Source organism: Pelophylax lessonae, assembly GCF_965119305.1.
Source record: "Pelophylax lessonae genome assembly, chromosome: 12".
Lineage (NCBI taxonomy): Eukaryota > Metazoa > Chordata > Amphibia > Anura > Ranidae > Pelophylax > Pelophylax lessonae.
This window is the reverse complement of record NC_138779.1, coordinates 86,550,468-86,566,960: the sequence shown is the minus strand read 5'-3', so window position 1 is coordinate 86,566,960 and position 16,493 is coordinate 86,550,468.

The following is a 16,493-nucleotide window of genomic DNA, read 5'->3' as shown; positions in this document are numbered from 1 at the left end:
CGGAGTCAACTACAGTGCGGGGAGGTACCAGAGGCGACTGGGGGATCTAGCTTAGTACATGCAACAAAAGTAAGACACGTGAAAGATGGTGGAGCTTTTAAGGAGGTGGGAGAAGATGGGGGCAGTGGAGGGGGGGTTGCACATAGTGATCAGAGCTGAAGAGGGATGAGATGTGGGGATGCAGATGTAAGCAGCTGTGGTAGAAGGCTGAACACTGCACTCTGTGTGTAGGGCACCCCTGAACTCTGCACTATGTACCTAGCTCACCCCTGAACTCCGCACTCTGTGTGTAACCCCCTACAAACTCTGCATTCTGTACGTAATGCACTCCTGATAATTAATGCCCCTTTTAAGATCCTCCCACTGCGAGTGAAATTCGAACACACCCACTATTTGGTGCGGTTTGGAGGGTGTGGGGGGGGGGAGGAATTTTGGAGGGTCGAAGTTGATTTACTGTACCTATTTTCTGAGAAAAGAGCCCCGTGTGGAAATGTAAAGATGACACATGGAAATTAATTTTTATCTTTACCTTAGTAAGTCATATCTGTACAATATATAGCCACATTTTCACAGGTCTATTATTTTGTGTAAAAAGAACAATTCACCTTAGCCATTAACAGAGGTAAACCCTTGGCTCCTAGAAGGTCATAGTCGAGAAATAAAATGATTAGTAATTTAAAACACGTTCTCCAGGTCATCATTGAACAATATAATAAAATGTATTACTTTGCAGATTTAGATACAAATAAGGAACAAAATCTCTAGCAAAATATTACTTTTCAGATGTTTTCTACTAAGGGAACATTTGTCAAAGCTTCCTGTTTCCATTTAGGTCACAGAACCTTCATGTGTCTGTAGGACTTTCCCCAGGCCAGATATCTGAGCCAACATTTTTTTTCTCCTGTGATAGTCTGCTTTACCACTTTCACCAGTCATCAGCATAAACATGCAGTTTTACTTTATGCTAGAGGGCTGCATTGGGTTTGGGCTCCCGCAAGACCCGTGGGACCCAATGCAAATCTTGCAGGAGCGGGCGGTTTTGCGGGCGGGAGTGGGTGGTCAAAAAATTTTGCGGAGACCCGCAAGTACCCACGGGGAATGGTGCAATTTGGTGTAACTCATTTTCTGGAATAAGAGACGACTTTTTTTATAATAAAAAAATATACCCCAAAAATCGGGGGTTGTCTTTTACGCCAGGTAGTGTAGCTTCAGCTAGTTACAGAACATCCCTATTAAAAATGTTAGCCCGCTGGATGTGTATACAGTACCTTTGGCAACTTACAGAACGTCCCTGTGCTGTAATACTCTATGTACCATGCTGAGCCAATCACGGCAAGCGGTGTATTCTATTTATGCATACAAAGCCTGCTCAGATTGGCTGAGTCAGAGAGGCGGGCTTATACAACCTTTGCCAATCCGAGCAGGCTTTGTATGCAATAATAGAATACACAGCTTGCCGTGATTGGCTCAGCATGGTACAGCATGGTGCGGGTGGGAGTGGACACAAACATTGCAGGTGCGGGCAGGAGTGGAACACAAACATTGCGGGTGCAGGCGGTCCTGGTCATACATTCAGCTGGTGCGGGTTTAATAAAACTTTATGCAAGCTTGAGTGTTTGTCCAGCAATAATTCATAAGAGTGATCATTTGATGGATTATTCAAGCATGGCATGCCTCTAAGTAGTATCTGTAGGCTTCTTGGAAGGTAGCGATTGCTGTGGACAATTTGGACTGGGCACTGACACTTTTATTTGTTTCCTGTGTCACTGACAATCCTCTCCATTGTTGAGGCATAACAGTTTACAGTTGTTATTCAGGTCATGCAACCACTTTGCTTCCCCTTTGGTCTGCGTCGCCTTGGTCAGTGGGCAGGACTTACCCAAAGCACATCTTGGTCCTCTTCTCCTGGTTGTACAAAGTAGTATGGAAGGGAAGTGGTCAGAAGATGCAGGAATCAAAATATTAACCTTAAAATCTGCAAATTGTTTTAATGCTTTTCATAGAGAGCTTGTCGTTTTTTTTGCTCTTCCTGTAGCCAGGTCCTGGGCTACAGCAATTTTGAGAAGGAGACATTGCCTTTTATTCTTCTCTCCCTCTACTGAGGCACTGATGTTATGCTGTACCTTTCTCCTCCAGGGAGAGAGCTAAACCCAAGCAATCCCATAGGCTTCTTTGCAAAGCGCTGAGAATTCTGGGTGTTGTATTGTAAGAAGCTAGCCATATAATGGGACAAATAGACTCCTTACACTACAGATCCCAATTGTACAAAGAGTGGAGAGAGGATTATTAGTAAACTGCCCAAGAAAGTTCTTCCTCTTAGCACCAAGGGAGTGAGAGAGCACCTCTGTCTGGATATTCGCCTGCCAGAGAAAGACCATATTAGCAGAGATACGAGCCTGACACTGGGGGTGAGGACACCTGGGGGGCAGCGCAGCAATGCCCACATCACAGCACCTGCATTGCTGCTGCAGGGAGACTGAAATATCCACTCACCCTCTGCTTCCTACTGCTGATCACCAGAGGCTTTTGGGGAGAAACCAAGGACACCTCTTCTTCTACAGTGCACTTATTCCAAACCTAGATGGCACCTATACCAACCATATTCTGCAGCATATGAACCTTTACCGCATCTGAACCACATTTACCTTGCACCTGTGCCAAGAATATACCATACCTAGACTGCATGCAGGTTAACTGGGATAGTCATTAAGTGTACCAATGTTCAATGATAGTTGGAGGCAGAACATCTCAAATGACTGGCCTTTCCTTAATAATTTTTCTGCAAGCCCCCTTTGAACCCCTTCCCAACCCCCCCGCTTCTATTCTCCTTTTCTTGTGGACAGTGCACAGTCTGTCTAAGACTAGCATCACTGCCATAAATGCGCTATGGCAGTAAAGTTCCAGCACTCTGTAGAATATTCTTTACTACTGATAACTGTTGCAATGACCTTGCTACCGTTTTTGCTGATAAAGATGGCAAGTGTCATCTTATGCCTAGTACCTGTTGTTAATCACTTTCTATAATAAAATTGTGTTATTACCATTTTTAATCCATTTTATACTTGCCTAGTTACCTATATATTGAAGCATTTGTAAAGTCACATTGTGACCTTACTGCTTGCCTCTCGGGGGATCAGGAAGGAATTTTTTCCCCTGCTGTAGCAAATTGGATCATGCTTTGCTGGGGTTTTTTTTACTTCCTCTGGATCAACTGCGGGTATAGGATTGTGTATATGGGATTGTATGGTGGGGTTTTCTTTACTGTTTTTTTTTTTTTTTTATTGGTTGAGCCAGGTGGACTTTTTTCAACCTGACTAACTATGTAACTTTACTGGATTATATATTTATTAACTACTGTATATGTGTTTTTTTTAAATGACAAGTACCCTTTCTCACACCACAGCTGTGCGGTCATGTGATCCCCTTCTGGTCTCCCTCCCCAATCTATAGAGAGCAGGAAGAGGGGTTGAGATTCCCCTATGTCATCACAGGGGCCAGCAGAGAGAAGTCAAGTGACCACAGAGCTGCGGTGTGAGAAAAGGTATTTAGCCTTGTCATTTAAAAAAAAAAACATATACACAGTAGTTAATAACTGCATAATCCAGAGGGGATATAAGTATTTTTTCTACATATTTCAGCGGAATAGTGGTGGGAGGGGCAGGGAAGGAGATTGGCTCTCAAGCTGACAGGCAGGGAAGGAGGGGGAGAGGGCAGAGACTCACAGCAGAGATCGGAATGATGGAGGCACATAAACTGACCACGGCATAATGGCTCAGCAGCCATGATTACCATGGTCAGCACACACAGGGGTGCACAGGAAAAGGCAGGGTCGACCAGGTATATTACAACATTGAAAGGGTCAAATTACATGGCACAAGCACTGTGCTATAGAATATCCCTCCTATAGAATATCCCTTAAAGTAACAGGATCTTTTTTTTAGGGGGTTACAACCACTTTAATATGGTTTTCTTTAATATAGCACTGCTATTGAGTACTAAGTATTACTTTCAGTGAGTTTTTGTGATAATGTGTGTTTGCACACTCAACCCAGTGTATCAGAGAGGCTGAAGTTCTTGAGTAGATTAAGGCAAAGAACAGAGGACCCATCCTATCTAGTGGCTCCTACAGAGGTAGAGCTATATTCCTCCCATGTCTCATCAATGGATTCCTTTAGATTATTTCACTTCTGCAGTCAGAGCTGCTATTAGTCAGGTGCTCTAATACACTGCGACAGGCGATTCTGCCTGTGACGTGGGCAGGTGGGAGCATCAAGGGGCTGTAGGTGGTACATAAACACCTATTCTTTGTTTTAAAGAAGTGGTCTCAAGACTGCGGCTTAGGGGCCGGCTGTGGCCTTTTGTCTCGTCCTTGGTACACTGTTTCTCCCACTAATATGAGGCACTATTCCTCCCACTGACATCAATTATGAGTCATCATTCCTTCTACTGACATCAACAAAAAGGCACACTTCCTTGGGCCAGCACTAACGATAGGGCATAATTCCTCCCATTGATCTAAATAATTGGGCACTATTCCTCCCACTGATACCAACAATGGAGCACTATTCCTCTAATTCCACTAATACCAGTGATGAGGCATTATTCCTTCTTCTACTTCCATAAGTGCTATGTTATTAGTTCTACTTCCACTGACCACCAACCCATTGTATACTCTCACTCTCATTTTCTACTTCCACTAGCCACAGTCCAGCCCCCCTAAAGTCTGAAGGACAGTAAACTGGCACTTTGTTTAGAAAGTTTGAAGACCTCTGTTTCAAAGATCCAGAGCATCCACACTGCAGTGGCGATGCTGCAGAGACTAGATGAGTTCTTCAGATCATTGCCAATGTAAACCAGGAAGAAAATGTCACTGGCAAGAGCAATTTTTTTACACCACAAACCTTATACCAAACAAATACAAGGAGCACATACTGTAGTTAAAACATTCTTAATTGAGATTTTTTTTTTTTTTTTTTTAGGTTTGCAGCCATTTTAAAGTTGAACTTCAGGCAAACAGCTAAATCCACATAGAAAGGAAAAAGATTGGATAGCCGCACACCCATATGATGCATTACAAATTTTTTTTGAAAAATCATCAATAAAAACAAGGCACAATTTGCATATCAGCAGGGGAGAAGGAAGGTCGACATGTTAAACGTGCTGTGACAAATACATTTTTGTAATGCATTATATGGATGTACAGCTGTCCAATCTTTTTCCTTTATATACGTGTCTGCGACAGTGACAAGGCGTGTACCTCATACTACAGGCTTGGTAGTTGACACTATATAAATCACGGAAGAAAAAATGTCATAAAACATGAATTAGTACCAGTGGCGCAGGGATGGTGGCAACCTCACACCATCAATAAGATATATATACACATATATGTGAATTTTTAATCTATGGCAAACCAGAACTCACATAAGTCCATTATATGTTCAAAACTGGTCACAAACTAAAATAAAAACAGTCCATAAAAAAGATCAAGCAGTAAGTAAAAGTTCATATAAAACCTTCAAATCAAAAAGGTGTTAAATGTCCATAAATGAAGCAATCCTGGAACGTTATCTTAGTATGTGGATGCAATATAGGTCACCACTTAAAGCGGTTGTATCCCGCTTTTTGACACTTTTACCTACAGGTAAGCCTATAATAAGGCTTACCTGTAGGTACAAATAATATCTCCTAAACCGGCACGGTTTAGGAGATATTTACAGTGCATGCAGCCGCTCGCGCGAGCGGCGCATGCGCTCTGAAGGTCCGGGGGGACCTTCAATTAACTTGCCGGGAGCTTGCCGGAAAAATCACTCCCGCACGCATGCGCGGGAGTGACGTCATCGCGGCTCCGGCCAATCAGCGCGCCGGAGCCGTCTCTTCCGGCCAATCACCGCGCCGGAGCCGCCGAACCCGGAAGAGTCGGCGAGGGATCATGGCAGCGCCCGCAGCGATGTCCGGGGGTCCGTGTCGGGGCTTCGTTCTAAGGTAAGTTACACATAATGGGCTAGTATGCGATGCATACTAGCCCATTATGCCTTTGTCTTGCAGGTTTTTTTTTTTTTTTTTTTTTGTTTCTAGGGTTTACAACCGCTTTAATACCACCACAGTGCTCAGAGGGGGAATAGATAACACACTCACCGACACTAATGGCTTAGCCACTCTCGTGGTCAAGCAAATACACCAGATGTCAATATTATCCGCCTGAGGCAATCCTAGATGATCGGCATTATTAGCAGGGAGTGAGCACAATATACATACAATAAAACAGTATTAAATTGTACAAATAATCCTGGATCAAATCAATAAAATATCATAAAATCTAAAATACATATAAACAATACAGGAGTTGTGTTACTGGCCAAATCATCAGGTAAAAACAGAGGGAACAAAACCTATAAAAGAAAACAAATGCAGCCAGCCACCACACTTAAAGTGTTACTAAACCCACAACAGTAAAATCAATCTGTATTTGCAGTAAAGCATGCTTGTTATACTCACTGTGGAACCTACGGGCTTAATCCTCAGAATTGTGTTAAAAGGCTGTTTGATTCTCCCCTTCTTCCACTGTTTCCAATTCATTTCCTGATAGAACAGAGCCTTTGGAGTCACTCTGCACATGCTCAGTTTGGTGTGTATTGCTAGAGAGTTTTTTTGGAAGGGTGCATGTGATCAGGGCCAATCAGCACTGTCCAGACATGTCCAGACTGACGATCATGGGAGAATAAAAACTCCTCCTACAAGCTTTACTAGGAACTGATAGAAGTCACAAGACTGCTGTATACTGCTGATGAGAAAAGGTATTTATCCATTTATATTTACTAAAATAATTGCATTTCCATGTTCTGTGTACTATGGGAGACCAGATATAGTATGCAAGTTCTGGGTTTAGTAACACTTTAATGATTGGTAGGCTGCAATATATTCAGTTTTGGTTTAGGGTTTTATACCACTTTATGCATTGTAAGCTGTGAGAATTTTTTTAAGTGATGTGTATATTTAAAATGTTTCTGTTGAATAAAAATTGATAATAATGTTATCTTTGGTGTTAAAATCCTCTCCAGTGCTGTATTTAATGTCCTATGTCCTCTTTTACCATATTTTTTCATTGTGTAGATGAATGGTAGCACTTGGCAAGGCTTATTTGTTAGTTTCATTGGCTCAGCACTCTTCCTTCTTTATTGCTTTAAATGGTTCTCTTTAAGCTGGGATTCAGCTTTAAAATAATAAATGTTCTTGCTGCTGCCCAGGTCCCGTAGTTTGTCTTCTACCTCCGTAATTGTGGAGAAGCTTTCAGAAGAAAGAGCACATATTGTATATAGTTGTATACATCCTATGATTGGCAGACAGGAGGAAGGGGCCCATCTACATAGGAGGAAACATCTGAAAAATCCTGGGGCTGGGCTTGCATTGACCTGCAAACATTAAATTCAACCTGAGGATATGGTCGTATTATCCAATAATGCTGTCATTGTACTGTAAGACCCCCGTTACCAAGGGACTGAAATGTTATTTTTTACTCATTCTACAATACGAACGCCAAGTACATCCGTTGTATGAAATTATAACCTCCAGACATCATAAAGAGTCATTGAAAACTGCTAACATAATACAGTACAGATTGTAAGAATATGACAGCTATGTTAAAGAACCACAAAAATTGCAACCTGGCTTACCTATAGAACCTGCAACGTGAGCACCTGAACTTTGTGGTATGAATGGGCCCTTAAAATGTAAACCTTTCCATGGCATATTTTGCATGCCCATATAACACAGTTAATGAGGTTCAAAAGAGCTTCTTCCATGAAATTCAACCTGTCACAATCCCTTTGAAACAGCTGCCAATTTGCCATCTTCTTTCCATGATATTTTTAAATTGAATGTAAACCCAAGCACTAGGTGTTCATATATGCTTTAACATGTTTTTGCAATTTCAGAAGTCATTATGATTATAATTAATCTGCAGCTTCCATGAATTTAATACCTAATGATCCTGCCATAAAGGTCCTTGTCCAGGCATTCCTCTTATTGGGTGACAACACTGTTTCTGTCTGCCAATTGTGCACATGTGTTGTCACTCTGTCATGTGTGCTTCTGCTGCAGGAGTTTAGCAGAACTGCCATCCAACCCCAGAAGTTAAAAAAAGCAAGTGCTCAAATTTTATTGTTGAGTTCCTGACACCGACTCCTTCATTATAATTGATAACAAAATCAGCATTTCCTATTGAATAGTTATTTGTGCACTGGGTGACGGGTGCCCTCAATGGCCAACCTAGCTTTGTAGGGTGCATCTACACTACCTGCAGAACCTTTCCCCGTGCCACTAAAAGTTAAGGATTGGCAAGCTGAAAGAAAAGATCATCAGGACTTTAAAGGTTTTTTTTTTTACAATCATCAGAAAGATTGGAAAAAAAAAACAAACAAAAAAAATATGGGGGCAGCAGAGGAGTGGGTACCTTAAAAAAAAAAATACATATGATCCTTTTTTGATCAGGTTGAAAAAAAAGACACTGGTCAATAAAGGTCAATGTATGTGTGTGTGAGTTTAGGTCTCTAAGAATTCCCAAAGTCTTGTATATTATGCTCATCGAGGAAAACAGCCGAAAGTTTCTTGAATTTCTCCAAACTCTCAGCTAACATCTCTACTTGGGGAATAGAGTTCATGTTTTCTTTTTTAATCAAATGTTTTTTAGAGATTTTTTCTTTACAAGTACAGAATAACATAGAGACACACTGTCACACAGAATAAAAGAACTAAAAATATCTCTGACTTTGGTCTCCGTGACTGTACTCTTCACTGATTATCTTCCTACTTGCAACTGCACCTTTAGCGTTACGTACAATTCTACTTCCTCCTCTCCTCTTCCCTTCTCTGTTGGGGTCCCCCAAGGCTCTGTTCTTGGACCCCTATTTTCAATCTACACCTCCTCTCTGGGTCAGCCTCCCACGGCTTCCAATACCATCTACGCTGACGATACCCAAATCTATCTATCCATCCCTCAGTCTTCTCACGCATCACTAATTTACTATCAGATATATCAGTCTGGATGTCACACCACTTCCTCAAACTCAATCCGTTCAAAACCGAGCTAATAATTTTTCCTCCACCACGTGCCGCTTCCCCTGATTTCTCTGTCAATATCGATGGCATTACTATCAGCCCATCCCCGCATGCCAAGGTCTTAGGTGTTGTCCTGGACTCTGAACCCTCCTTCAAACCCCACATCCAATCGCTGTCCAAATCTTGCCGCCTCAGCCTCCGCAACATCTCCAAAATACGCCCCTTTCTAACCAAAGACACAAGAAAGCTCCTAGTTCACTCCCTGGTCATCTCGCGCCTCGACTACTGCAATTCCCTTCTCATTGGCTTACCTCTACACAGGCTATCCCCCCTTCAATCCATCATGAATGCTGCCGCCAGACTCATCCACCTTATCAATCGCTCAGTGTCCGCTGCTCCTCTCTGTCAAGCCCTCCACTGGCTTCCGCTCACCCAACGAATTAAATTCAAAATACTTACAACATCTTACATGGCAATCCACAGCTTAGCCCCTAGCTACATCACTAGCCTAGTCTCAAAATACCAACCTAATCACTCTCTTCGTTCCTCTCAAAACCTCCTGATCTCTAGCTCCCTCATCACCTCCTCCCATGCTCGCCTCCAGGACTTTTCCAGAGCCTCTCCAATCCTATGGAACTCCTTACCCTTATCTGTCCGATTATCTCCTACTCTATTAGCTTTTAGGTGATCTCTGAAAACCCTCCTTTTCAGAGAAGCCTATCCTACCCACACCTAACAAATGTACCTACATTTTCTCCATCAGCTCATCCCCCACGGTTATTGCCTTTTGTTTCACTTGACCCTCCCTTCTAGATTGTAAGCTCTAACGAGCAGGGCCCTCTAGTTCCTCCTTTTTTGAATTGTATTGTAACTGTATTGTCTTGCCTCACATTGTAAAGCGCTGCGCAAACTGTTGGCGCTATATAAATCCTGTATAATAATAATAATAATAATAAAAATAGAAAAAAAACCCCCAAAAAAACAAGAAACAAAAAAAAAAAATAGTTCCATGTTTTCACTGCTCTAACAATAAAGAGTCCCTTAATTTAAGGTTAAACCTCCTTTCATCCAATCTCAGTGTGACTCTGTGTCTTCCTAAAGGGGCCCAGTTTATTACTGTTACTCTAGTTGCTCTTGATGTATTTGTTCATAGTTCCTCTTAAAGCGGAGTTCCGGCCTTTTTTGCAACTTTAGTGATTCCTGGAGTGCTCGCTATGTTGATCAACAATTGGGCATTTTCAATTTTTTTTGGGGGTCCCTTACCTTATTTTCAGGGCATTTTTGATTGTTCTTCTCCCCCCTCTGTGGCCACGGACACCGACATCACTTCTGCCTTTGCATTGTATCCTGGGAGCAGTTTGTCATCACTCCCAGGAGGCTGGAATCAGGAAGAACTCCCAGAACACTCCTTGGAATCAGGAAGAAGGACACAGCAGATTACACTGGGGCTTCAGATGCCCACATCCAAGATGGCCGCGCCCAGACATCGTTTTTAAAAGTAAGATTTTGACTAAAATCCAATGCTGTACACCTTGTAAGTATGAGAATAGCGGTTCTGTAATGGGCAATGGAATAGTATTATAGGGGTATTTTTAGTTAAAAAAGATATTTGAGGCTGGAACTCCGCTTTAAGTTCCTCTTCTCCAGAATGAATAACTGTAATCTATGTAATCAATCTCTATAAGTGAAGTTATCCAGCCACTCCTCTTAAACTATTACTAAACCCAGGACCCTGCATTCACTATAGCTGGACTCCCACAGTACACAGAACACAGAAATGTAATTGTTTTAGTAAATATAAACTCATACTCATCAGTGGTATACAGCAGTCTTGTGACTTCTATCAGTGTCCGGTTAAAGCTTGCAGGAGGAGTTTTCATACTGCACTGGCTGTCCTATCAGGATGCAGGAATCCCGACCCTCTTTCTGGACAGTGCTGATTGGTCCTGTGCTGATCACATGATCCTCACAGAGCCGACAGCGGCAGACGGGACAGTTCGGGATGGAGTGCGGAACTGCCTGAGGTTAAGAAGCAGGTGATTGGCTGCTAGGATGAAGGGCAGTCCTAGCAGCCAATGACTATATTGCAATGCCCGTTTCCTTCCAGACAGCGCAGCATGTCTCCCTCCGATCTGTCTGTGTAAGGTGGGACAGTGAGGAAGAGGAAGTTAAACAGGGTGAAGGACTGAATGTGGGAGGGATGCCAAGGATTGCAGTGATGAGGCTGAGGACATCAAAGTGGGGGGAGCTGAGGACTGGAATGTGGGGGAGCTGAGGACTGGAATGTGGGGGAGCTGAGGACTAGAATGTGGGGGGAGCTGAGGACCTGGAATATGGGGGGGGGGGCTGAGGACTGGAATGTGGGGGGAGCTGAGGACTGGAATATGGGGAGCTGAGGACTGGAATGTGGGGGAACAGAGGACTGGAATGTGGGGGACTGAGGATTGGAATGTGGGGGACTGAGGACTGGAATATAGGGGAGCTGAGGACTCTGGAATATAGGGGAGCTGAGGACTGTAATGTGGGGGGGGGGGCTGAGGACTGGAATGTGGGGGGAGCTGAGGACTGGAATATGGGGAGCTGAGGACTGGAATGTGGGAGAGCTGAGGACTGAAATGTGGGGGAGATGAGGACTGGAATGTGGGGTAGCTGAGGACTGGAATGTGGTGGAGCTGAGGACTGGAATGTGGAGGACTGAGGACTGGAATGAGGGAGAGCTGAGGACTGGAATGTGGGGGGACTAAGGACTAGAATTTAGGGGAGCTGATGACTTGAATATGGGGGAGCTGAGGACTGAAATGTGAGGGACAGAGGACTGGAATGTGGGGGAGCTGAGGACTGGAATGTGGGGGAGCTGAGGACTGGAACGTGGGGGAGCTGAGGACTGGAATGTGGGGGACTGAGGACCAGAATGTAGGAGAGCTGAAGACTGGAATGTGGGGGGAGCTAAGGACTGGAATGTGGGGGACTGAGGATTGGAATGTGGGGGAGCTGAGGACTGGAATGTGGGGGACTGAGGACTGGAATGTGGGGGGAGCCGAGGACTGGAATGTGGTGGAGCTGAGGACTATAATGTGGGGAAGCTGAGGACTGGAATGGGGGACTGAGGACTGGAATGTGGGGGAGCTGAGGACTGGAATGTGGGGGAGCTGAGGACTTGAATAAGGCAGAGCTGAGAACTGATATGTGGGGGAGCTGAGGACTGGAATATGGGGGAGCTGAGGACTGGAATGCGGGGGACTGAGGACTGGAATGTGGGGGAGCTGAGGACTGAAATGTGGGGAGACTAAGGACTGGAATATGGGACTGAGAACCGGAATGTGGGAGAGCTGTGGACTGGAATGTGGGGGGGGGGGGGGGACTGAGGACTAGAATGTGGGGGGACTGAGGACTGGAATGTTGGGGGAGCTGAGGACTACAATGTGGGGCGACTAAGGACTGGAATGCGGGGGATCTGAGGTCATCAAAGTGGGGGGAGCTGAGGACTGGAATGTGGGGGGACTGAGGACTGGAATGTGGAAGGACTGAGGACTGGAATGTGTGGGGACTGAAGACTAAAATGTGGGGGGACTGAGGACTGGAATGTGGGGGAGCTGAGGACTGGAATGTAGGGTAGCTGAGGACTGGAATGTGGGGGAATGGTGTAAATAGGAGCAGAGGACCATACTGTTAATTTCAAGGGTTAATGTCAAGGAAGTGTGAGAACACTACTGTGAAAGGGTTGGAGGAGGATTATGTAAAGGGGGAGCTGAGGACACTCATTGAGAGAGGATCTTGATGTGAAGGGGGAGGGGACTATGATGTGAAGGGGAGGGGACTGGGATGTGAAGGGGGAGGGGACTGGGATGTGCAGTGGGGACTGAGGATGCTGATATAAGTATGGGTTAAGATGCATGTGCATTAGGTGCACGCGTCATGGGCTGCACTACCCACAAGAAACACAGAAAGGAATTCTTTATTTTATTTTTTGTTAATTGCGCCGCACCAAGCCGCATGACGCTGCAGCAATATGTCATTTGGCGCACGTGAAAACGCGCAACGGTACCGACATGTTATTCAGACCTCTGCTAGAAGAATATTTTACTGACCGGACCTCTGTGAATAGTAATTTAATACCCCTGCTCTAGATTTTATTTAGGAGTATCAGAGTAAAGTGGGCTGAATACAAATGCAAGCCACACTTTTCAGATAATTATTTGGAAAAAAATTGGAAAACCATTTATCATTTTCCTTCCACTTCACAATTATGTGCCACTTTGTGTTGGTCTATCACATAAAATCCCAATGTGGAAAATTCAAAGGGGTGTGAATACTTTTTCAAGGCACTGTACTATTTCTCTGGGCCCTCCACTATTTATGTTTCTAATAATTTATACTAATTTCCTCATAGAGCATTAACAATTTGGACGGACAAGAATGTTTTTCATATATCAATGCTGGTTATTATTTATGCCCTAATGGCAGACAAATTCTTCATTATAGTCCCTTACCATTCGCTGAAATACTTTACATACTATTGATGTTAGGATAAATGATCTGTAGTTTCCTGGTATACATCTCTACCCTTTTTTTTTTAAATAATGGTACAACATTTGCTCTACGCCAGTCAGGTGGTACCATTCCAGTCAGTGAGGTGTCTAAAAACTACAACTCCCAATTCCAAAAAAGTTGGGACACTGTGTAAAATCTACATAAAAACATACTGCAATGATTTGCAAATCTCATAAACTCATATTTTATTTGCAATAGAAAATAGAAAACATATCAAATGTTTAAAGTGTTACTAAACCCAGGAGCCTGCATTCACTACATCTGTTCTCCCACAATACACAGAACATGAAAATGCAATAATTGTAGTAAATATAAACTGCTAAATACCTTTTTCATCAGCATCATATAGCAGTCTTATGACTTCTATGCGTGTCTGGTTAAAGATTGTAGGAGGAGTATTCTGTTCTGCTCTGGCTGTCCTATGAGGCTGCAGGACCCCTGACCCTCTGTCTGGACAGTGCTGATTGGCTCTGTGCTGATCACATGCACCCTCTAAAAAACTCTACCAATACACACCAAACTGAGCATGTGCAGAGTGCCCCCAAGCCTCTGCTCTATCAGCAGATGGACTGGGGACAGTGGAAGAAGGGGAGGATCAAAGAAGACAGTATCACACAGCCTTTTTACCTGATGGAGAGGATTTACCCCTTAGGTTCCACAGTGAGTATAACAAGTGTGTTTTACTGCATATACAGACTGATATTACTGTTGTGGGTTTAGTAACACTTTAAACTGAGAAAATGTACAATTTTAAGAAGAAAATAAGATATTTTTGAAATTGATGGCAGCAAGACGTATCAATAAAGTTTGGACAGGGCCATGTTTAACATAGTTTAGCATACCCTCTTCTTTTAACAACACTCTGTAAATGTCTGGGAGACCAGTTGCTGGAGTTGTGGGACAGGAATTTTGTTCCATTCTTGCCTGATATAGGATTCTAAATGCTCAACAGTCCTGGATCTTCTTTATTTTATTTTTTTGTTTCAAGATATGCCAAATATTTTTAATTGGTGAAAGGTCTGGACTGCAGGCAGGTCAGTTAGAAACCTGGACTCTTCTACAACAAAGCCATTATGGTTTCATAGATGCAGAATGCGGCTTAGCATTGTCCTGCTGAAATATGCAAGGTCTTCCCTGAAAAACACTTTGTCTGGATAGCAGCATTTGCTTCTTTAACCACTTTACCACCGGAGGATTTTGCTGTCTTCCGTCCAGGCCACTTTTTGCGATTCGGCGCTGTGCGACTTCAACTGACAATTGCGCGGTCGTGCGACGCCGTACCCAAACGAAATTTACGTCCTTTTTTTCTCACAAACAGAGCTTTCTTTTGGTGGTATTTGATCACCTGTGCGATTTTTACTTTTTGCGCTATAAACAAAAAAAGAGCATTTATTTTGAAAAAATAACAATATTTTTAACATTTTTTTATATGAAATTCCCCCCAAAAAAGATGTAAAAACCAATTTTTTTAAAATTTTTTGGCCAATTTGTTTTCTGCTACATATGTTTGGTAAAAAAAATCACAATAAGCGTATTTTGATTGGTTTGCGCAAAAGTTATTGCGTTTACTAACAAAGGGAAAGATTTCTGTCATTTTTGGTGTTTTTTTTTATTTAACGCGTAATGGCGGCGATCTGCGATTTTTTTGCGGGACTGCGACATTGCAGCGGACATATCAGACCCTTGACTGACATTTTTGACACTTTTGGGGGTACCAGTGACATTACTGCAGTAATCAGTGCTATATATATGCACTGTTACTGTAAAAATAACACTGGCAGGGAAGGGGTTAATTTTATTGGAGAGGGAGGGGTTAATGTATGCCTGGTGCTTACTGACGTGTGGGGGGGGAGGTGACTGAGTGAGTCATGGACAGATCGGATGTCCAGCTATGCTGAACAGTCCGATCTGTCACTCCCTGTCACTATGGAGATCCGCCCGCTTGTGTTTACACAGGCGGGCGGATCTCCACACTAGATCCCCGGCGATCGGGGCAGAGCAGCGGCGATTGCCGCTGCTCCTCCCCTGGCCCGACTCCCGCTGTGAATGAAAACAGCGGGAGCGAGCCTCCGGCGGCGCGCAAGCGCCGCCCAGAAGGGGGAGTGTCTGACGACGTAGTACTACGTCGTCAGACGATAACGAGCCACTCTGCCGCAGTAATATTACTGTGGGCAGAGGTAAAGTGGTTAAAACCTGGATATATCTTTCAGCATTTATGCTGCCTTTGCAGAGGTGCAAGCTGCCCATTCCATACACACTAATGAATCCCCATGCCATCAGAAATGCAAGCTTTTAAACTAAGTGCAGATAACAAGCTGGAAGGCCCCTTTCCTCTTAAGTCTGTAGGATGTGGCACCCATGGTTGCCAAACAAAATTTAAAATTCAACAACAGACAATTTTTAAATGAACTTTGGCCCAGGGAAGACAGCTGCATTTCTGGATCATGTTCATACATGGCTTCTTCTTTGCATTATAGAGCTTTAACTTGCATTTTTGGATGGCATAGAATGAAATGGTGTTCACAGACACTGATTTTTGGAAGTATTCCTGATCCCATGCAGTCATGTTCATTACAGAATCATGCCTGTTTTTAATACAATGCTGCAAAAAGTGGTCACCTCCACCTATAACTGGTCTTAGTGGTAAGGAGCACTGGAAGGGCGGACGCAGATCAAAAAGGAGGGGTGGGCTCCCTCTAGTCACCTGTCCTCCATCTATCCCATTAAATGCATGTGCTCTCATTGTAGAGACTCTTTAAATTGTAGAGTTAGGGACTGCAGATCACAGGGTGCCTTGTCGGGGCCTGCAGCTTCCGCATGTATTTGCAAATGTGTGAAACCAAACCCCTGTTTTTAACGCATACTGTTAGACAGGTCAATTTGGT